The sequence below is a fragment of the Aquarana catesbeiana genome, unplaced genomic scaffold (assembly GCF_042186555.1).
Source record: "Aquarana catesbeiana isolate 2022-GZ unplaced genomic scaffold, ASM4218655v1 unanchor232, whole genome shotgun sequence".
NCBI classification, from domain to species: Eukaryota; Metazoa; Chordata; class Amphibia; order Anura; family Ranidae; genus Aquarana; species Aquarana catesbeiana.
Window position 1 is genome coordinate 1,197,345 of NW_027362660.1, and position 24,792 is coordinate 1,222,136.

The 24,792-nt window shown below is 46.6% G+C and overlaps 1 pseudogene; it reads right to left on the reverse strand.

The window, feature by feature from the left end:
* Positions 1–607: 607 nt before the first annotated feature.
* LOC141121792 (uncharacterized) lies at positions 608–24,116 on the reverse strand (annotated as a pseudogene).
* Between the last annotated feature and the right edge of the window lie 676 nt (positions 24,117–24,792).

Below are 24,792 nucleotides of genomic sequence, written 5' to 3' on the forward strand. Positions count from 1 at the left end.
AATGAGGGCAATCGATGGGGTTAAATGTGCCAATCTAAGGTGTGTGGGTGTAAAGTGTGATGATTATACTCACAGTGTGGTGTTCTCTTCTCTTCCTGAATCGAAAAGGACTCGGGAAGAGAAGAAATCGCAAGATAGCTCCCCTTGTTCACAAAATAAAACACAAGAGTGATTTGTCATTGGCTGCAGGTGATCAGCAGGGTACAGGGCAAAATCATTGGCTGGGACCTGCTGACAAACTTGTCCTACAGCCAATGACAGCGGGGATTGCTGGGTGTGCGCGTGCATGGGTGAGGACCTGGAAGAAAGCCATGACATAAAAGTACATTACCAGACCTGTATGAGCCGCCCATCCATTGTATTTTTACAACACTTCATCCATGTCTTTGGTGATCTCCTTATGAACGGTTTCTTACATAATGAAGATCAGCCATGGAGTATATCTGAGATATATATCAGGGTGTGCTTCTTCTCCACATGAGAGCTGTGATGTCCAGCAACATTCATATAGAAGACATTTCCCGCACTTGATTCACTAATACACCTCAAGAGTTGTGTGGGATCCCTGAAGTACAGGAATTCAGGATTTCAGTGAAGAACAATTCCCTCACTCAGGACAGGTATAAGGCTTCTCCCCGCGTGTGAGATCTCTGATGTGTGTAAAGAATGGACTTCCGTGAAAAACATTTCCCGCACTCAGGACAGGAATACAACTTCTCCTACTGTGTGAGATCTCTGATGTGTGTAAAGATGGGACTTCTGTGAAAAACATTTCCCGCACTCAGGACAGGAATATGGCTTCTCCCCCGTGTGAGATCTCTGATGTTTGTAAAGACTGGACTTGTCTGAAAAACATTTCCCACACTCAGGACAGAAATATGGCTTCTCCCCCGTGTGAAATCTCTGATGTGTGTAAAGATTGGACTTGTCTGAAAAACATTTCCCGCACTCAGGGCAGGAATGCGGCTTCTCCCCTGTGTGAGATCTCTGATGTCTGTAAAGATGGGACTTATCTGAAAAACATTTCCCACACTCAGGGCAGGAAAATGGCTTCTCCCCCGTGTGAGATCTCTGATGTTTGTCAAGACTGGACTTCAGTAAAAAACATTTCCTGCACTCAGGACAGGAATATGGCTTCTCCCCTGTATGAGTTCTCTGATGTGTGTAAAGATTGGACTTGTGTGAAAAACATTTCCCGCACTCAGGGCAGGAATGCGGCTTCTCCCCCGTGTGAGATCTCTGATGTGTGTAAACATAGGACTTATCTGAAAAACATTTCCCGCACTCAGGGCAGGAAAATGGCTTCTCCCCCCTGTGAGATCTCTGATGTTTGTAAAGACTGGACTTCACTAAAAAACATTTTCCACACTCAGGACAGGAATAGGGTTTCTCCCCCCTGTGAGATCTCTGATGTTTGTAAAGACTGGACTTCACTAAAAAGCATTTCCCACACTCAGGACAGGAATATGGCTTCTCTCCTGTATGAGATCTTATATGCACATTAAGATGGGATTTAAAATTGAAACACTTCCCGCACTCAGTACAGGAAAACCTCTTCTCTGTTGGAAGAACGGCACTGTCCCTCACTACACTGTCTGGTGCCGGTTGGACATTTGAGGTAGTCGGGTTTTCTCCTGGACTATACTGTGTGATGTCCTCATCTTCTACTTTGCAGTCTGGAGACAAAGTGAGACAATCCTCTGAGGTTTTCCTCATCTCCCGTCCATCTACTAAAATAGAAATAAAAAGATTATTATTAGACATGAGCAGATTGGTTCCCCTGAACCAGGACTTCGCCCACATCAGGCAGCTTTGTCTCTGCGGATATTACAATTCCACCCTCAAGGTAACTAGTAAATGGGTCCTCTGATCTCCTACCAGTCCATTTCTTTATTCATGGACCTTAGTCAGAGAGTGAGGAAACAACGGGAACTGTCTTTTATAGAAGTGACAGTGATGAGGAGATTATAGGACGAGTGTCCCCACCCCCCCTATCACTCATTGCCATCTTCCCAACACAAGAAGTCCTGCACTTCCTTATTTAGTCAGTGATTTAGTCATGAATAACAGCAGGGCTGAGCCCCACCAGAGGTCAGAGAGTGAGGATGGGGGGGAGAACAACCAAGATGAAGACTGGACTGATCCTGAAGACCACCATCATTGGGTTATTGACTCCTCCCTCATTATCACTTTCTGTTTAAGGTTCCAAAGTTTGAGGATGTTATCACATTATTCTCAACATGTAAAAGTCTGTGCTCCAATCAAACCATCAGATATAAAAATGTCCAGCTGGTAGGAAATGGGTGTAACAAAAGAGAATACATATTATGTGTGTATATATAGCAGTGGGGAGAGGGGTGGGAGAAGTCAGGACTATGTAATGTACAACATATTGTATAAGATAAAACAGATAGGACTATATAGTATCAGAACGATGTAATGTACAACAAAGTATATAGTGCAGGGGTCAGGACTATATAATGTACAACATAGAGTATATATAGTGTAGGGGTCAGAAGTATGTAATGTACACCATAGAGTATATAGTGCAGGGGTCAGGAGTATGTTGTGTACACCATAGAGTATATATGTAATATACAACATAAAGTATATAATGCAGGGGTTAGGTGTATGTAATGTACACCATAAAGTATGCAGGGGTTAGGGGTATCTAAATGTACAATATAAATTATACAGTGTAAGGGTCAGGACTATTATTGGTAATCAGTGGAAGCTTAAATGTTTACATGAGACAAGTTAAAAAGGTCCCACACCACTGACTCCCATCTACTTAGATTGCACTCAGACTTGAGTCTGAAACTATACAGACATATCCCTCCACTCGGCACAACCATCAAACAATAAAACAAGTACCGGTAATCCTGGGAGAATTGTTCTGTCAGAGATCATGCTAGACCTGGGCATGGGGCAGAAGACCCAAAGCACATGCCCAAGGTGCCTAGGTAGAGCAACATCTATGGTGAAAATCAACCTTTTACTGGCAGCTGAACCTACCTGTATTGATATCTGTAGGAGTGTCCTCCTCTATAAATGTTACAATTATTCCATCCTCCCTCACATACGTCTCTTCTTCTTCTACTTTAACCTCACATGTAATATCGATTGGATCTCCACTCTAATTCAAGAAAATGAGAGAATATCATCTGTAAACAATAGGATTTATTATTGTGACATCACATAATAAATCCACACATCATCTCTAGGAGTCCATGTTCTAGATGCTCCATCCCACCAACCTTGTAACAGTGAGGGATGGTGTGATCTACCTTTGTGGAACCCCGAGAAAACAGAGGACGGGGACATCTCTCTGGTAGGTTCCTGGTATTTGGTAGCTCCATCTTATCCTTTTGTCCTTCTGAAAACTCCTTCAGCACTCCATACTCCTCATCCTCCTCTTTATACTCTTCTTTAACATCAATATTATCATCCCTGAGGTTTCCACTCTGGATATATAATAAAACATTGATTGTAACAAACATGCTGTGTATAAATCAGAACTACCAATAAATGTCAATCATCTACCTGATGATGGTGAGGGATGGTGTGACCTTCCTGTGTGGAATCCCGGGAATACAGAGGACGGGGACATCTCTCTGGTGGGTTCCCATTACTGGATCCATCTGTAGGAAACACACACACTGACTGAATACATTGTTTCTATGTGTTTATCAGATGATGGGGGATCTAGGTGGACCCTCCATACTGCTCTCTCCTTTACAATAAAGTCTCCTCTTACCCGGTGATGTGAGAGGTGGCTGATTGTCCATCATGACGTCCTTGTAGAGATCCTTGTGTCCTTCTAAATACTTCCACTCCTCTATGGAAAAATAGACAGTGACATCCTGACACCTTATAGGAACCTGACACACACAATGATACAGTCACCATCCAGACACATCCCTTGTCTGTTACTGGATAATGTCCCAGAATTCCCAGCACCGCTCACCTCTCCTCGATGATCTCTCTGGTGACTTCTAGAATCTTCTTTGTATTTCTCTATTCTATCAGGGAGGGAGGTGGAGGCAATGTGATGGTCATCTGATCTCCAGGAAAACTCTAGATCTAAACACAAATAGCAAAATCATTAAATATTCCCAGAATCCTTCTCACCATTCAGGTTTCCATTTATTAAAGCCCCACTTCAGGCTGAGGTATAATTTACCCTCAAAGGACACCAACACTACATAGGTTAAAAGCTTGTTGCAGGCATTTTAATGTCATTACATACAAAGCAGGACCAACAGTCCCACTTTGCTAGTGAGGATGCCAAGGGTCCGCCCACATCCTAAGAGCATCAGAAAAAAAGCCAGATAGATGCACATTAGGAGGAGCAGCTGTGAGGTTAGTGTGATGTCATAGGATTCTCTGACTATGGATGGAGGGACTTTGGGAGGGGGAGCTGTGAGGTCAGTGTGATGTCATAGGACATATAGAGTCTCAATGGCGGGACATTTGGATGGGAAGTTTTGAGGCTCATGTACAAACCAAATCATTGTTCCTGGGTGCGTCCTACCTCTCCTAAACTGAAGAGTGAGGGGGGGCGTGGCCTGGCAGTTCATGGAGTAGGACGTGGGAAGAGAGAGCTCCTTCTCCCGGCACTTCTAACAAAGATCCTGAGCTAATATCCGGGGCAAATAAAGTTCCAAATCTACCTCCCTGTGATCCAGGCTGGTGGGGGAAAATGTCACCACCGAAAAAGGCAACTGGGGCGGCCAACAAGCTGGCACAATATCGCCGGCACGAAAAGGAGATGCAGACTGAAGATGGCGCCGGCTCAGGTACAGACACTGATCCTCATGCTGACGGCACAGCTAAAGTACTAGATGCCATAGCGGCTCTGCAGGGCACTCTAACAGCTAAAATTGACGAAGTAAAGATAGATATATCCCTGCTCAGACAAGATCTATCTAAAGTGAAGGATAGAGTAACGGAGGTGGAAACCCGGGTCGGAACAATGGAGAACATTCTATATCCTATGCAACATGCTACAGAGGATATGCAGAGGCAAATTCAGCAGCTGCAATCCCACCAAGATGACCTCGAAAATCGTATTCGGAGATGTAACCTCCGGTTCATAGGCATCCCGGAAAAGGAGGAAGGCACTGACCCAGTCACATTTCTAGAATCTCTCCTTACTGCACAATATGGCAGAGAAGCCTTTTCTATGATGTTTGCGGTGGAGAGGGCTCACCGCATCCCAGCAAGACCCCCCCCCCCCCGCCTGGAGCGCTGTCTCGTACATTTATTGCAAAATTCTTGAACTTTCGTGACAGGGATAAAGTTCTCCGTTTATCGAGGGAAAAGGGGAATATTCAACTAGGAAATACTCATATTGCGGTATTCCCAGATTTTTCCAATGCAGTACAGAAGAAACCAGCGCAATTTCAAGACATAAAGCGACGCTTGCACACACTGCACCTTAAGTATGCTATGCTATTTCCCGCCAGGCTGCAGGTGGAGGAAGATGGACGCGCACAGTTCTTTGAGGATCCTGAGGCTGCAGCAGCATGGCTAGACCGAAGAGGCCGTCCAGCATAATAATCGATACTTCAGTGAAGATTGGACAGATGGACAGACTTTCTTGCTATGCGATGGGAGGTAAGGAAGAGAACCAAAAATGATGTGCATATCCCAACAATGACTTACAGGGCACAGCGAAGTGCTTTCCCCTCCCCCAACTCTATCCCCCATATTTTGATCTCCCCTGTTTAGTATTCCACCGCAAGCACTATTGCAAGCCATGCGTACTCATTATGGATAGCACTTTGAACTTTGCAATACTCCCCCTCCCTTTTTCTCCTTAATCTGAATTGTACCCTGGCGGAATACATTCAAGGACCCGAATATGGCACTAGAAAATGCGTCTCACACTTTTCCATGCAGACTCGGAACAAGAGGAAATTCTGACACAGTCATGGTTCGGATTCACATGGAGGTGCCGCGGGGGGAGCATGGCAATAACTTCGCTCCCCCTCTTGTCACCTTGCTTCGTGACTGTCAGTGGAAAACTCTTTTTTATTTTCGCCCCCAAAGAAATGGTTATACAAAGCAGACCACGGTTAGTGGATGCGTTAAGATTTGTGCCTCCAGCTGGTTTAATTAGCTGGATGTTAATTCTCGTTTTGAAAGTTCGGGATTACATGCTCACGCCAAGTTGGGGAGGCGTGCAGCCGGGAAAGGATGGGTTCAATTTTGTTATTTTAGTTTTGGGAAATGTAACATGGCTGTAATCTATAGACATATTAGTACATATACTATGAATAGAAAAGCAGATAAATGTGATATGCAGAGGAGGAGATGGAGTATTGGAGACATCTACGTGGATTTGATCTTACCCTGCTGGTCTGGTTATAGTAAAGCTTACTCTTTGATAAAATGACCTCTATTAAATTTGTAATGTGGAATGTGAGGGGCCTGCGAGATAGGGTCAAGCGGACTGCGGTCCTAACATACCTGAAATCACAAAAAGCTCATATTACTGCCTTGGTAGAAACGCACATTACGGGACATCTGCAGACGGCTTTAAAAAAAACCGTGGGTGGGATGGAGCTATCATAGCATACATACCAACCAGTCTAGAGGAGTTTCAATTATTATTGCCAAAAAAGTTCAGTTTGAGTTGGTATCTTTGGAATCGGACCAGCAGGGAAGATTTTTGTTTCTCAATGCACTTATAGGAGGGAATCCACTTTTGGTGCTGGCAAGCTATATACCTCCCCCATTCGCGTCGGAAGTGGTCATGAAGGGGTTGGCATTTTTAGCCAAGAACCCATCGACCCCGGCCGTTTGGATGGGAGACTTCAACATGGTTATGAATCCAGCATTAGACAGGCCATTGCAAGAAGGTTCCCCCAGGGGTTCATCACAACACACTAGATTGAGCCGTCTGCTGACAGAATTTGCCCTCACGGATGTCTGGAGGTGGCACAATCCATCCACAAGGGCATATACCTGTCATACAGTGGGTCATCATACGATGTCACGGATAGATTATGTATTAGTAACAAATACTCTACTACCAAAGGTTACTGGGTCTGGAATCGCACCTAGAGCTTTATCAGATCACGCTCCGTGCTGGATAACGATATCTCTACTAAAATCAGCCCCCACCTGTGTGGCGACTCAACCCCTTCTGGCTCACAGTTCTACCAAACACAGAGGGCCTTGCGATAGAACTACAACATATACTTAATGATAAGTGTAATAGAGATACATCAGGCGCAGAATGGGACGCATTTAAAGCACATGCACGTAAATTACTGTCCCTCAGGATAAATAGATATAAAGCATCCTCAAAATTTATTCTACAAATGGCAACTGACAAACTGACAGAACTTGAAAGAGAATACACATCAGACCCTAACTCTGAAAATCTTCAAAGAGTTAAATTACAAACCAGAGTAGTTAATCATATACATATAGAAAAAGCTAGACAACAAGTTTTTTTCTGCAAACAGCGAGTGTTTGAGCATAGCGAACAGGCAGGTAAGCTCCTGGCGTATTTGGCACATTTGAATGATAAACCCCCAGTAATAGTGTCCCTGAGTACACCGCAGGGAGACATTGTTACGGATCCCCCCCAGGTGGCGGCCAGGTTTCAGTCATTCTATGGTGAACTGTACAAATCTCAGAACAATCACTCCCAGCAGGACATACAGGCCTATTTGCACACAATACAGTTCCCCAGACTCAACACGGAGCAAGTTGAGATGCTTGAAGCTCCTATAACACAGGAAGACATTGCGGAAGCTATATCCCATCTATCTAAATCCAAGGCGCCTGGGTCAGACGGTTTACCTTTAGAATTTTATGACACTTTTTCAGAGATACTCATTCCTAAGCTCAAACAATTATACCATAATATTTTTGAAACGGGAATACTCCCCCCATCTATGCAAGAAGCACAAATAATAGTCTTACCTAAGGCAGGGAAAGACACTCGTTTTTCCCGAGTCGTATAGACCCATTTCCTTACTCCAGGTAGACATCAAGCTGTTAGCCAAGATACTTGGCTCACGCCTTAATAAAGTCATTTTATCCTTAATACACCCAGACCAAACTGGCTTTATGCCGGGCAAAAATACGGCCATGAATATCAGGAGGTTATTTATGAACCTCCAAGCCCAACACGACAATTACGGAACTAGGGTGGTGGTGGCCTTGGATACAGCCAAGGCCTTTGACTCAGTAGAATGGTTATTTCTATGGGAGTGTTTAAAGGAATTTGGTTTTGGCCCTCGTTTCCTTAAATGGGTGCAAATATTATATCAAACGCCAAAAGCAAGAGTATTCGTAAATGGGTGGCTATCAGATCAGTTCCCCTGGAAAGGGGCACACGGCAGGGGTGTCCCCTCTCCCCTCTTTTATATGCATTGGCAGCCGAACCGCTGGCAATTGCTATCCGAGTGGAACCAGGAATTGATGGGCTACGTATAGATAATTATACTGAAAAAATAGGCTTATACGCAGATGACACTATCCTATATCTAGCAGACCAGGGCACATCGCTTCAAACAGCGCTAGGTATTATTGAAAAGATGGGAAGCTACTCGGGACTACGCATAAATTGGGATAAATCCCAGATACTCCCCATAGATCTTTCTCCCCCTCCGCATACATGCCCGGAACTCCCTCTAACTAGAGTAAATATGATTAAATACCTAGGGGTAATGGTTACGCGGGATTTAGGGGACTACATTACCAACAATGTGGAGCCATTGTTCTCCTTGATAAAAACCAAGACACAGGCCTGGTCCAGATTGCCCCTGGGGGTAATGGGACGGATAAACATCATCAAGATGATTTTACTCCCTAAAATCTTATATATGGTATGGCATGCACCCCTATATATTCCTCTTAAGATCTTTAAAAAAATGGAAGCTATTCTTAATTCATTTGTTTGGGGGCATGGAAGGCATAAATTGGCCTGGCACATTCTTAAAAATCCCAAATCTATGGGGGGGAACCGCACTGCCAGACTTACAGGAATATTACATTGCGGCACAATTATCCCATTTGTACTATTTCAACAAGACTGAAATGCAGCGTTACAAAATGTTAGTGTGCGAGGATCCAAGGAGCCCACTGTCGACCCCCTTGCAAGCTATATTTAGAGGGGGACAAGCGCGTAAAGGAACTCCCAGATTCAATGTAGGAATGCTCTCACACCATCGGAAAATATGGGAAATAACTTCGAAAAGGCTAAAAATGGGACATATACACTCCTATTCTCCCCTATGGCTTAATAATAATATGCCAGAACTCAAAAACATACCAGACCCAACTGTGTGGGCCAGGTACGGGATAATATACCTACATCAGGTAATGACTGATATGCGGCCCAAATCCTTCCAGTCTTTAAAGGACGAATACTCAATTCCGCATCACTTATTGTTCAGGTACCTGCAGCTTCGCCATGCTCTACATTCACAAGTCAGAAGCGTAACAAGCACCATTGCTCACCCTCAGGTTTTGGATATAATTCTGGGTGAAGGATCCCAAAAACTAATCTCAGGTCTATACTACACTATTCGTATACCTGGGATATTGTCAGTAATTCAGAAAGCCAAATCAGGATGGGAAAGGAATGTGGGAGCTATTAATGATACAGACTGGGATGAAGTACTAGAGAATGTAAAAATGTCCTCACCCAAACTGTCAGACAGGCTCACCCAGCTGTATATAGTCCACCAAGCATACCTGACACCGCAGAGGCTGGCAAAATTCCAACCTTCATATAGATCAACATGCCCCTTATGTACCTATGGGCCAGGCACCTTCTATCACTTGATATGGGATTGCCCCACGATACAAGAATACTGGAGGCAGGTGATAAAATTTTTGCATGACAACATGGGCTCCCCGGTTGTTTTAGACCCAAAGCTATGTATATTGGGGCTACTACCTGACACAGATTTAGACAAGTTTCACACTACTTTCATTTATGAAACTTTGTTTATTTCCAGAAAAGTTATAGCCCGCACCTGGATGCAAACCACACCTCCGAGAATAGCAAGCTGGAAAAGGGATGTCAATAATACCCTTCCTTACAAAAAATTGATTTATATACACAGAGGCTGCACTCAAAAATACTCGAAGGTCTGGGATAGATGGGTAGAAGACGGAGAAACCTGTACATAAGGAGTTTAAAACTGAGTACTGCCCGCTTTGATGGTGAAGCTCTGTTGGATACAGGGTATACAAAATTTGCCAAACATGGGAAACTCACATAAGCTTAATCTAGAAAGGATACACTTCAAGTGCTAAAGGTCTCTCTTTAACTGTTATTCATGGTAGACAATTGAATGTAATCACATGCATCTGTAATAGTTATGACTGAACTCATGTATTAGGATACGTCAAATGCTAACTGTAAACCTGTAAGTTTATGTTCAATAAAGTTGGATTTCCCAATTAAACTGAAGAGTGAACTTTGACCTTTACCATACAGAAATCTGTCAGGAATCTGTGAAAGTAAGCTCTCATGTGATCAGGTGACGTGCGGAGGAACGGAGTGTAAATAGCAGACAATTTTCTCCAGAGCTCCTAATGGTGGGGATGGATTTCGCTGAGTGCTGGTGCCAAGTTTCCACCCCCCAGGATCACTGCAGATGTGGAGAAAAGCTGTGTAAGAGGATATGGAGGAGAGATGAGGAGGAGATCCAGGAATCAGGACAAGCAACAGACGAGCGCATCCAAGAGATGAAGCCGGGGTCACTACACAGAAAATCAATCCAAGGAAACAACAGGCAGGACGAGGAATAGCAAGAAGGAGCTCAGAGACAAATGAGAATATTGCTCAGCATGACTTACATAATGAAGGAGATGAGGGGGAGGGGAGGAAGACACTTAAGGTGGGGCCAGTGGCAGAACTACCGCCATAGCGAGCCACGCGGGCGCTATGGGGCCCGCAGCCGAGAGGGGCCCGTGGGGAGGATGAGGAATGCATACTGCGCGGGGGGGTGAGCACCGCCCGCACGGTCCCCCAGCCAGGGGAAGTGAGGAGAGGAAGAGGCAAGCTGTCTACGAGCAGAGAGCGAGATAGTCCGCTGTAATAGCTTTCATTAGAATTTCCTGTGTTCCCGGGGCTCATCGTCACATAGCCCCACCTCTTGGCCCGGTGCCTTTGATAGACAGAACACCGGTCCAATGCAGGACATGTGACATCATCAAAGGCGCCGGGCTAAGAGGTGGGGCTATGTGACGGTGAGCCCCGGGAACACAGGAAATTCAAATGAAAGCTGTTACAGCTCTCTGCTAGTATGGACAGCTCACCTCTTCTCACTTCCCCTGGCTGGGGGACCGTGAGGTCGGTGCTCGCCCCCCCACTTTGAGGCAGCCCCACACTTGCCAACAGCGATTTGAGGGCTGCAGTATGCATTCCTCATCCTCCCTGGTAGTTCCGCCAGTGGCTAGCCTCTTTCTCTGCACAGGTGAGTCTGCATTGTGCATGGGTCACGCTGCATTGGGCACAGGTGAGGCAGTATTGGGCACATGTCACAGGTAAGGCTGTATTGGGCACGGGTCACGCTGCACTGGGCACAGGTGAGGCTGCATTGGGCACAGGTGAGGCTGCATTGGGCATGGGCAGGCCACACTGCAGTGGGAACAGGCAGACCACATTGGGCACAGGTGGGGCTGCATTGGGCACTGGACATGCTGCATTGGGCACAGGCAGGTCATGCTGCATTGGGCACAGGCAGGTCATGCTGCATTGGGCACTGGATACGCTGCACTGGGCACAGGTGAGGCTGTATCCGGCATTGGACACGCTGCATTGGGCACAGGCCAGGCTGCATTGGGCACAAGTGGGCACAGGTGAGGCTGTATTGGGCACAGGTGAGGCTGTATTGCGCACGGGCAGGCCACGCTGCATTGGGAACACACAGGCCACATTGGGCAGTGGTCACGCTGCATTGGGCACAGGTGAGAGTGATTGAAGCGCCAACCCCAGGTGTTTGGAGTATCTTTATCTGTTGATTGTTAAACTTTCTGGAATACATATATTGCTATTGGGATCTGGGCCTGTTTCTTTCCTTTCTTTCCTTCCTTCCTTCATCCCTCATTTATCTCAGACTTCAACCACACCCCCTTTGAGACACACCCACTAATTTAAGCCCCACCATTTTTTGTGGGGGGGGCATACAACATTTTGCTATGGGGCCCTGTGATTTCTAGTTATGCCCCTGGGTGGGGCTTAACAAATTTGCTTTGAATCTAGGAGCCAGCTAAAAAAGTTAGGAGAGTTTTTAAGGGAAGTGTGGGTTATCGGTGCCTGGGACAGGGTAAGTAATTTGTGAGGTGCAGAACACAGCACTTGGGGTGCAAGGTGCAGGAGAAGGGTGCAGGACATGTTGTGCTGTGTGCAGAATGCAGGACATGTGGTGTAAAGTGCAGAAAGCAGGACATGGGGTGCCGGGTACCAGAGAAGGGTGTAGGTCACCACAGAACATGAGATACAGGAGAAGGGTACAGTGTGCTGAATGCAAAACATAGTTACATAGTAGGTAAGGTTGAATAAAGACAATAGTCCATCCAGTCCTACCTGTGTAGGTGCACTTATCTCAGTGTCAATAATCATTTCCCATATCCATGTATGTTGTGTTCTTTAAGATGCACGTCCAAGAGTCTCTTAAAAATATCCATACTCCCCGCAGCCACCACCACTTGTGGAAGAGAGTTCCACATTCTTACCACCCTGACAGTAAAAAAAAAACCTACACAGCTTAAGGTTAAACTGATTTTCCTCCAATCTCATTGTGTGTCCCCGTGTCCTCTCACACCCCCTGAGATTGAATAGCTTTTTTCCTATGCTGGGATCACCACGGAGATCTTTGTAAATAGCCATCATATCTCCTCTCAAGCAACTTTTCTCCAGCGAGAATAAATTTAGCGCTTGTAGTTGGTCCTCCAGCCCCCTAATTAATTTAGTTGCCCTTCTTTGGACTCTCTCCAACACATCCCTTCTGAGGACTGGTGACCAAAACTAGATGAAATACTCCAGATGTGGCCTGACCAGAGTTTTATAAAGTGGTAGAATTATAGTTTTATCTCTGGAGAAAATTACCAGTTATAGGGCGTACACACGGTTGGACTTTGTTCGGACATTCCGACAACAAAATCCTAGGATTTTTTCCGACGGATGTTGGCTCAAACTTGTTTTGTCTACACACGGTCGCACAAAGTTGTCGGAATTTCCGATCGACAACCACGCGGTCACGTACACCACGTACGACGAGACTAGAAAAGGCCAGTTCAGAACCAAGCGCGGCACCCTTTGGGCTCCTTTTGCTAATCTCGTGTTAGTAAAAGTTTGGTGAGAGACGATTCGCGCTTTTTCAGACTCGTGGCTTTCAGATTGTTTTCTGCCGTTCAGTTTGTGCTTGTGGGTTTGTATCTGCTCTTCAGTGCGTGCAGCAAGTTCCGCGTGACTTTAGGTAGTCATTGTATTCTTGTTCGTTCGTTACTGGTTTTCAGGTCGCTCTTCACAGGCCTTGCTGTTCCTCAGTGCGTTCTGTTACTTCGTTCTGAGCAGCCGACCGTTTTCTAGCCATGTTTCATATGCGTACTCCTCGTAGAGTTCGTGCTGTGCGGGGGCTTGGTGTTGGGGTCCTGACCTTGACACAAGTCCAGTCCATGAACAGGGTGAGGAGGAGTTCATGGACCAAGAATTGGTTGCTTCAGCGTGACCAGTTCTGTCATATGCCTTTGCTCCGTGAGAATAATCCTGATGATTTCAGGAACTATCTCAGGATGAAGGACCCCGTATTTCACCGTCTGTTGGCTTCGCTGACCCCCTATATTAGCAGGCAGGATACCTGCATGAGTCAAGCCATCACTCCGGAGCAGAGGTTGGTCGCTACCTTGCGGTATTTGGCCACAGGGAGAAGTCTGCAGGACCTCAAGTTCTCGACAGGCATCTCCCCCCAGGCTCTTCTTTGTGGACATTTACTGCTTGTGTTTGTTTGAGCTGACCCTGACAGAAATGTGTGGAGTCCAGAAAATGTCGTGATTGTGTAACCTTACAAAGCACTGTTGGCTGTTATTTACTAAATGCAAAGATCCTTTTCATTACAAGTGCACTTGCAACTGCACTGAAACTGCACTTGTAGTGCAAAGTGGATTTGCCCTTAGGAAATTACCCCCATTTTCTCATAAAACAACAATTACATCACCCCAAAAGTGTTGTAGCGTTGAGACAATAATCCACACATTCTTGATGAACAATCTTTTTAATACCTGCACAATTACATGTGCATTTACCAAAGGTTTTTCTGACAAACCAACATGTTTGTTGTATAACAATTTTTGTGGTGTCATTATCCAAAATCAAAATGTGCATTTTATAGAAAACAGGCCTGTGTAAAACCAACAAGACACAAATCTTGATCTTACAAAGTTCACATTTGGTAGAACTTGAAGGCAATATCAGACATGAGTATTTAGGAACTGTGTTTGATATAGCGTTCAGATGGGGGGAAATCACCCCAGGAAAAGCCAAATTTGGAAGATGCACACAAATTTCACAATGTCAACATGTGCTATCTGCCATCACGGGGGATGAAGGGACGTGTTTTGGGTGAGAAACCCCTTCCTCACCGCTACTTTATAATTGAGGAAGGGGTTGCACCCCCAAAACGCGTCCATTGATCTCCCATGATGGGAGATAGCACATGTTGGCACACTGTGTGCATCCTCCAAATTTGGCTTTGGGAAAAAAAAAATCACAAAAACATTTCGCACATTGTAGCACACAAAAGAAGAAAGTGATTTGGAGGGGCTTTAAACTCGCCCCAAAACATCAATGATGTTTTTATATTTTGGAATAACATCATTGATGTTTTGCTTGATGTTTTCCAATTGTAAATTACACCCCATGATCTCCCCGATCAGGATCTGGCCACTTTCGGATGTGAAAGGATCTTCATCCACAACCTCACGATCACCTAAAAAGAGAGGAACCCCAAAATAAATTAGGTCTAAAAAAAATGCCGCCATCCATCTCTTATCTGAGCCTGTAGTCGCAGACACTCACCTGTTGTGGTGACTAGTTCCACCACGTCTTCTTCCTCCTGCTCAGCTTGTGTTGGGGGGATTTCCCCTTCTTCCAGAGGGGGGGGGGCTCTGGTCTCCTGGCATGAGGGGTGTCCTCCGAGTCTTTTCTCCCCTATGTAAAACAAAAATGGTATAATTAGCACACAGATATTTGATGGCAGAACTAGAAAGTTGAAACATTGCTTGGAAGTGGGGTACAATGATCTATTTTAGCAGAGTTCCAAGATGTAGAATTTTGAGTGTCCTTTGTCAAGCTTCAATACTTTACCTGTTTGGTACAAGCTTCACAGATGGAGACCCCCCCCATAGTATACACTGGAGTACCTGTGTGGCCCCCTAATAAAAATGGTGTTCTTGTGTCCCACACTAGTGCTCCAGTGTCCAGATGTGAAAACAGCTGCTCAGTGTCCTCTCCTTACACACAATCTAGTTTGCATTTCATTCTAGTAACAAAGCCATCTACACAACCCAATTCTTTGAAGACAAGTATAGGGCGTCAAAATGGTGGCCAAATGCATATGGCCTAAACAATGGTATTTTATCGTCCGAAATAAAAATGTGTGATCCGAACGAATAATGTGCCCATGAACATGAAAGTTGCCATTTTAAACTGTACAACAGTTCCTAAAAGCACATGAGCAGCATGAACGTAATAAACACAAAAAGAATAGGAACACAGCACAAATACTTACTTTTTTGCAGCACTCTCCGGATCTTTCTGTACTGCTCATGTTCTCGTAATTTGAGGTCCGACCACCGCTTCCTGAGCTGATCTTTCGATCGTCGTACCCCGAATTTCCGGTGCAGACTCCTGACCACTTTCGCCATGATCTTGGCCTTTCTGATATTGGGGTTGGGGTAAGGCCCATACTTTCCATCATAGTCGGCCTTCTTCAGGATGTCCAACATCTCCCCAAAGGACATATTTAAGTCCTTTAATCTCCTTCTGGATCGGGACGTTTCAGGCTCCGGCCTTTCCTCCTCCTCGTTGCTATAATTAGCACGATCCTGCTGTCTATCCGCCATGTGCTCTTCCCCCACTGCGCCGAACGAAAAGGGGCGGGGAATAGACTAGAAAGAATGTCAGGGGCGGGCGGAGTTATACGCATGCGCAGTGTGTATAAATCGTAACGCACGCGTCTTACGTACGATCTGTGAGCGGAGGAAGGAGCATCGGAGACGCCGATCGTGATAACGAAGGTAAGATCTAAACTTGCGCCTATACTGCTTCGAAATTGAAGCCTATATTGTAACAAGATTAGGGGAGTTTGGGCTGACATTAGGGTTTGTCTTGTGTTGTGTCTTGCAGAGAAAATGGATGGGTTCAACGACCACAATTTCCTGCCCCTGTTCATTGACAAGTACAGGGAGCTGCCCTGTCTGTGGCAGGTGAGACACCCCCACTATAACCACAAACAGAAGAGGCAGGCAGCGCTGGAGAAACTGCTGGAGTTGGTGAAGCCGGTGGTCCCCACAGCAACCATCCCTTATTTAAAAGCAAAAATTGGTGGCCTGAGGAGCACTTATCTTAGGGAGCGCAAGAAGGTCACAGATTCCCAGAGGTCCGGAGCTGCAGCAGATGACGTTTATGTCCCCAGGCTGTGGTACTACGAAAGACTGCGATTTCTGTCAGACCACACTGAAGTCAGGGAATCCCTCTCCACTCTTTCTTCCACATTTCCTTCCATACCAGCTGAGGCTTCTGATGTCCAACCTGGGCCTTCCAGCCAGGAAGAAATGGAGGAGCCCAGCTGGAGTCAGGTATAGCATTCTTCTACAGATTTCTGGGCAATAAAGAAATGATGTTTACTAGATGTTATTATTGATCATTAATTGAAAGTGTTTTACACATCAATAGACAGTAGTGGGCACCCAAAATTGGGACAAGAATGCAAAATGCTGGGCTCAGAATGATAGTCTGTTATATTTGTTAATATTTAATTTGCAGCAGTCAGGAGGTGAAAATTGTGTGTGATTGATGTAAAAAATACAAAAACTATGTCCCTTTTTCATACACAGGAAGACCTCAGCCAGGAGGAGGCTGTGGAATGTGGCAGCCAGGAGGAGGCGGGGATTAGTGTCAGCCAGGAGGAGGCGGGGATTAGTGGCAGCCAGGAGGAGGCGGGGATTAGTGGCAGCCAAGAGAAGCCTGGGACCAGTCGCAGCCTGACTGAGTCTCAGGTTCCTCCCCTCTGCCTGCCACATAAACGAGCCAGGAAGATGACTCCCAGTCCTGTGCAGGATTCAGAATACAGGCTGATCCAGGAGGCTTCGGCGTCCCTCAGAGCCTTCCCCAGTCCTGAAGAGGCCTTTGCCTGCATGGCTGCCACCAAATTGCTGGGCATGCAGGAGGGCCAACGCAAGATCTCTGAGGACCTGATTTATAAAGTCCTACGTAAGGGGGAGAGTGGGGAACTGACACACAAGACAGATGTCATTGAGATCGACGATCCTCCTCCTGCTGCCACAACTCCACCACCACAGCCAAAGCCTGGAAGGAAGCGTGGAAGGAAGACCTGAGAGTGATGACCCTGGGTTCAGTCTGGTCTGACAAAAGCTGCAGTCTCTCGTATGACCACAGCCTGGGGACACAGATGTCATCTGCTGCTTTCCGGATCTCTGGGACTTCTGGACCAGACTGCCCTCCCTTAGATATGAACTCCTCAGGCCACCAATTTTGCTTTTAAATAATTGATGTGTGCCCTGGGGGTCCAAGGCTTCGCCCACTTCTGCAGTTTCTCCAGCGTTGCCTCCCTCTTTGTTTATAGTTGTGAGCCCTTAATAAAAAATTTTCGGTAAATTCTACTCTCCTGTGTGTGTTTTCATCCAAAAAGGACAGTTTGTTGGTGACGATTCAGGTACATTTCTAAAAACATAAAATGTGAAATTAACAAGGGACAACAACACCAAACAATCTCCTACAGATTAAATAGAACAACATATCAATGGTGTTGTGGGAACTTGTCACCAAAAACACACAAACATTTTTGGGAGTACAAATCAAAATCACCAAAAAAAAAAAATTAAAAAAGAGAAACACAAAAAAAGAATCTACATTAAAGTAAAAAAAAAAATATGTTGTCAGATGTGAGAAATCAAAATATATTGAGGGAATCCCGATAAATAGTAACGAAATAAGTTTGTGAGAAGTGTGTGTGAATATGAGCAGCAAAACTACTTAATTCTTGTCACATTATAAAGAAGAAGAGAGTGCGCTGTATTAAACCATTTTGAACATTGCAGCGTGACGAAAGTGCTGTATCCATTGCGAACGCTAAGTTTACCAGAACGAGCTGTCCTGTGTCGGAATTTCTTCTGAGCATGCGTGGCACTTTGTGCGTCGGAACAGGCCACACACTGTCGGAATTGACGCGATCGGATTTTGTTGTCGGAAAATTTTATCTCCTGCTCTCCAACTTTGTGTGTCGGAAAATCCGATGGAAAATGTCCGATGGCGCCCACACACGGTCGGAATTTCCGACAACACGCTCCGATCGGACATTGTCCATCGGAAAATCCGACCGTGTGTACGGGGCATTACACTTACCGGTAACAGTGTGGGAAGTCTTCCAGGACAGCACCCTGAGAGATAACTGGTCCCACTTGACAAGAAACAATCAAAGAAGAAGAGGTCAAAAACCCCTGCCCTTTCCTGTACTCCTCAGTTGTGAAAAAGTATTGACCCACACCAGTGCACGAGTGTGAGAACCACCCCAACACACAAAAAACGGGTGGGAAGTAGGCCTGCTGTCCTGGAAGACTGCCCAGAAACACCGTTACGGGTAAGTGTAACTAGTCATTTTCCCTGGGGATAAAACTCTTCTGGCCGCAAAAACCAACTAATAAGTGACTGGACCTTCAAAAATCCTTCACTCTCTCTAAATAAACTAACAGACACCGTCTGACATCTAAACAATGAAATTTACTCTCCTCCTTGTTCTGAGGATTGGCACAAATGGAAAGAAGGAGTCTCCTGCGTCCTGTGGAACCATGAGGCCACCTGCCGAAAGGTACAGGGGATCCTGCCTAAGGATAATCCTGTCTTCAAAAAGGGCTCTTTTACAGAAAGAGCCTGGAGATCACCTATCCCCCTGGCCGTTGTAATGGTCAGCAGGAAGGCTGTCTTAAGGGCAAGTAATTTAAGTGGGATATGAGCAAAGGGCTCGAACGGTGCCTTGGTCAGGGCTCCAAGGACTAGGGTAAGATCTAATGGTGGAAATTGGTTCATTTTCACCCGGGACATCCTCTACCTAGCCAACAAAAATCTCTTGATCTGTGGGTTCAGTGCCAGTCTCCTGTCCAAAAAACTGGAGAAGGCTGCCACCTGGACCCTGAGCATCTTAGTAGCTAGACCCTGATCCATGCCATCCTGGAGGAAATCCAGTATTGCAGAGATCTCCTGCTGGGAAGTTCCCCTCGCCTGACAACAACGCAAGAAAGCTCCCCAGAATTTGGCATAAATACACCTGGTAACCGGCTTCCTACTCTGTATCAGGGTGTCAATTATGCTCTCTGAACACCTCTTCTGCCGCATGCTCTCCCTTTCAAGAGCCAAGCCGCTAGCTTGAAGAAACCGGGGTTTGGGTGGCAGACTGAACTCTGTAGGAGAAGGTCCTGCCACTCCGGAAGATGCTGTGGAGGAGACATGGACCAATTTCCCAGGGTAGAGAACCAGGTACTCTTGGGCCACCAGGGAGCGATTAAAATCAGTCTACCCTCAGGCTGACTCAACTTCTGCACTATCTTTGGGATCAGAGCCAAGGGGGGAAAGGCATAGGCCAAGTGGAAGTCCCAGTCTTGGGCCAACGTGTGAAAAGAACCTATTCACCTTCCTGTTCCCTCTGCGCTTGAAGATAGCTATCTCCGGTCTGCCGAAGCGTCGACACACGAGGGAGTACACGAGGGCTTCAATTTCCACTCTCCCTGGTGAATCAGCTGTCGACTGAGGTAGTCCGTTTTGACATTGCAGACCCCCTTTATATGCACTGCTGAAATTGAGGGGATCCTCTGTTCCGCCCACTCCAGGAGTTTCTGAGACAGGCCCAAAAAAAGCACGGGACCTGGTGCCCCCCCTCCGGTGTTTTAGGAAGGTCACTGTAGTTGAATTGTCGGAAAGGATCTAAACCTCATTTCCCGGATTCTTTCTTTGAAAGCCTTTAAGGCTTCCCTGACTGCCAAGAGCTCCCGGAAGTTGGAGGAAGAGCCCCTCTGAACTTGGTTCCAGACACCCTGGGCCAGCAGTTCCTCCAGACGTGCCCCCCCAATCCCAGGCGCTGGCATCGGTCTTCACCCTGAGGGGTTGAAACTGAGCCCAGAGGTGACCCTCCCCTAACCTCCTAGGGTTGAACCACCACTCCAAAGACTCCTTTACCCCTCCTGGAATGGAGACCTTTTCGTCGAAGGTTCCCCTTTTTCCATCCCAGGATAGGCGAAACTGCTGGAGTGTCCTGGAGTGGAGCCCACGGCACTGCAGGAATACAGGCTGTCATTAACTCAAGGACTTTCATAACTTTTCTGAAAGAGACCTCCTCTGCCTCTAGGAGGGACGAGACTGCAGCTATCAGGCCCTCTACTTTCTCCGGGGGCAACACAAGCTTCTGTGCTGTGTTTACCAGGAACCCTAGGTAAACCTTGGTCTGCCCCGGACTCCAAGGTACTTAATACTTTGTCCAGGTCGGACAGTAGTAGATCGCGCCTCTGGTTGTAAACCAAAAGGTCATCCAGATAGGTGATCAGCTCTATCCCTTGGAGATGGAGGTACAAAACCACCTCTGCAAGAATCTTTGTGTAAACTCTCGGGCTGGCTGCCAGCCCAAAGGGTAGGGCGCAAAACTGCCAATGCTCCATGCCCGGACCCGAGAGAATCGCAAACCATAGAAATTCCTGGTGCCCTGGGAAAATGGGGACGTGAAGATAGGCATCTTTTAGGTCTATCGTGACCATAAACACCTTCTTCAGAAGATGCTTCCTGACTTCTTTTACCGTAAGAACCTGTTTAGCCTTCTTAAATTTATTTTATGGTACTTTCCCGAGGGCTTTGGGACCACAAAGATGTGAGACTGAAACCCTCGAGCGAGTTGCTCTACTTGGACAGGTACTATAACACCCTGCTCTGCCAGCTACCCGAAGCTCGCTTTCATCGGAACCCTGGGTAGGCAGGTTAGAAGGAAGCTTGGGGGAGGTGAGGAGAGTAGTTCCAACCTGTAGCCCTCTCTTATTATCCGTAGGATGTGGGGGCTTTGAGCGATCCTTTCCCACTGAATGAGAAAGTGAGAGAGCCCTTCCCCCCCACCCTGACATCACTTGGTATCTTTGTCAGTGGATTTTGGGCCAGAGAAGGGTGTAGGTCACCACAGCACATGGGATGCATGAGAAGGGTGCAGAATGCATGACATGGGGTTCAGGGGAAGGGTACATTGTGCAGACTGTAGGACATGGGGAGCAGGGCGCAGAATGTAGAACATTGGGGTGCAGGGTGCATAACATAGGACATGGGGTGCAGGGGAAAGGCACATTGTGCAGAATGCAGGACATGCGGTGAAGGGTACCAGAGAAGGGTGTAGGTCACTGCAGCACATGGGATGCAGGAGAAGGGTGCAGAATGTAGGACATGGGGTGCAGGAGAAGTGTGCAAAATGCAGCACATGGGATGCAGGAGAAGGGTGCAAAATGCAGTACATGGGGTGCAGGAGAAGGGTACATTATGCAGAATGCAGGACATGGGGAGCAGTGTGCAGCATGTAGAACATCGGGGTGCAAGGTGCAGGACATGTGGTGCTGGGTGCATAACACAGGACATGGGGTGCAGGGGAAGGGTACAGTGTGCACAATGCAGGAGATGGGGAGAAGGGTACCAGAGAAGGGTGTAGGTCACCACAGTACATGGGATGCAGGAGAAGGATGCAGAATGCAGGACATGGAGTGCAGAGGAAGGGTACATTGTGCAGAATGCAGGACACGTGGTGCAGAACAATGGGTGCAGAATGCAGGACATGGGGTGCAGGGTACCAGAGAATGGTGTAGGTCACCACAGAACATGGAATGCAGGAGAAGGGTGCAAAATGCAGGACATGGGGTGCAGGGTACCAGAGAAGGGTGTAGGTCACCACAGCACATGGGATGCAGGAGAAGGGTGCAGGGGGAAGGGTACATTGTGCACAATGCAGGACATGGAGTGCAGGGAAAGGGTAGAGGGTGCAGAAAGGAGCAAATATGGTACAGGGTACCAGAAAAGGGTGTAGGTCACATTAGGACCTTCAGGATCCAGGACAAGGGTGCAGAACACAGGACATGGAATGCAGGGGAAGGGTACAGGACACGGGTGCAAGGTGCAGAATGCAGGACAGGAATGCAGTCCCCCTACTCCCCTGTGTCCTCCTGCATGTCCTGTACATCTCCCCCAGCAGTGTGTGAGAGCAGAGTGGATGGAGAGGACATCTTGTGTACATAAAGCAGCATGTCCCTCCCTGGCTGGTTTCTTAGCTGGCTGCTTTGCAGTCTTGTCCTGGTTACTCCTGTAAGGACTCTGTAGTCCTGTTTCTCAGCACCTTGTGGAGATCTTTGTGGCAGTGCCGAGGTGGCGCCATGTTGGAGATTCGGTCCCGCTCCTTCCTCTCTGTTCTGCCGGAGGGCTCTGCAGGGACACAGGCAGCTGTGGGGGGAAGCAGGAGCCGATGGTGACAGTAATGCGGCCGCAGAAAGGAGAAAGATCGGCAGCGGGAGCTCAGTGAGATGAGTCCTCTCATGCCGCTGTCCTGTCCAGTCCACCCCTCACTTCACAGGTCGGGTGTCATCATCTCCTCCTCCTCCCCTCACCCTCCCCCCATGGCCCCGCTCCGAGACACATTCCTGTCTGAATAATGTGTCCGGGTTTCCGGCAGAAACATTATTCAGACCAACAGTGAGAATGGGCTGACAAGAGCTCAGGAGCCAGGAGGACGCCATTTCTAGTCACCATGGTGACCTGGTATTTGTTGAATCCTGACTTAACCCTTTCATGACTAAGCCTATTTTTGACATTTGGTGTTTACAAGTTAAAATCTGTATTTTTTGCTAGAAAATTACTTAGAGCCCCCAAACATTATATATATATATTTTAGCAGAGAATCTAGAGAATAAAATGGCGATCGTTGCAATATTTTATATCACGCGGTATTTGTGCAGCGGTGTTTTAAATGCAACTTTTTGGGAAAAGGGACACTTTCATGAATTTTAAAAAAACCAAACAGTAAAGTTAGCCCAATTTTTTTGTATAATGTGAAAGATGATGTTATGCCGAGTAAATGGATACCAAACATGTCACCCTTTATAATTGCACGCACTCGTGGAATGGCGACAAACTACGGTACCTAAAAATCTCCACAGGCGACGCTTTAAATTTTAAGAGCGACGGGTAAGAGAGGGGGCATCCCATCCCGCTCCTCCGGTATAACAGCCGAGCGGCTTTTAGCCGCATCGGTTGTTATACCTGGAAAGCCGATCGCCGGCTCTAAAACAGTACCAGGATAATGCCTGCAGCTGCAGGCATCATCCCGGTATAACCCCCGCAAGCCGAGTACGCACATCTGCGTACGCTCGGTGGGAAGCAGTTAAGGTGACCATAGAGACATGGAAATTCAGCTGGTTCAGCAGGGATCGGTCACATTTCCATCCATGTGTGGTCACTGCCGGATAAAAGTCACTCGATCAGCAGCTGCAGCCAATAGCTTCATCACTGATCTGTGTATTCTGAGAGCGGAGGAGCGCCCCCCATTGTCAGAATACAATAGTGCAGCGGGGAGGATTCCCCCATCCCCCTCCAATGTGTGGATGGGGGAATCACTTCAGTTTTTTTTTTTCACTCGCTGGCTGAACGATAAAACTGAACTATGTATGGCCAGATTTGGAAGAAAGATATATTAATAATCAACTGATCCCCCTGAAGGGGTTAATCGACATATTACCTCCTCTGCCGCCAAATCCAGCAACGTCTCCTCTCTACGTCTTTCCAAATGGAATGTCCTTTGTCCTCTCTGTGTCTGACATCACTTCCTGTCTTCCATAGAGACTTCCTGTCTGGGTAGAAGTGAGATCACCACCTTGTGGAGCTCAGAGGAACTGCAGAAACGTCTTGTAGCGTGAACACGGCCTTGTGCTGTGTGTGTATGTACTGTATATCCTTATAGATGGGTCATCTCCACTCCCACCAAGGGGGATAGAAATATATTACTGTAGCAATAACTCTTGGTGGAGCTGCTGGTTTATAGAGGGCTGTTACTGTCACCTTCTTTACCTCTATTTCACCAGAACTGGGTCTAGGGTCCCGTTGAGTTTACCATAAACAATGTAGGCACCGGACACTTGAGTATCTTTTCCAATGCTTTAATAAACGTAAATTGAAGGAAGTAGCAGGAAAGAGGTAGAAGGAAAGTTGTTGGGAAGCTCAAATACCTTTTCTTAATGTTCTTTGTGTAGCATTAGGGATTGAAAACTTGTAGCTGAATATACTCTCTCTGTAGAGTTGAATCTTTGCCCTCCTGGATAGGTTCCTCTCACTAACCTAGCAGCCAGTACGCAGCACGAACAAAAGTTTCTGCCACAGACTTGAATGGAATAGAAACCCGTACGATCCTCTGCCACAGGATGTAATGGTTCACGATGAACAACGAACGCAGCACCAGGACCTTTAAGCCGACCCGGCAGTACTATGCGATAGGATTACTTTAGGATATGTCCTCC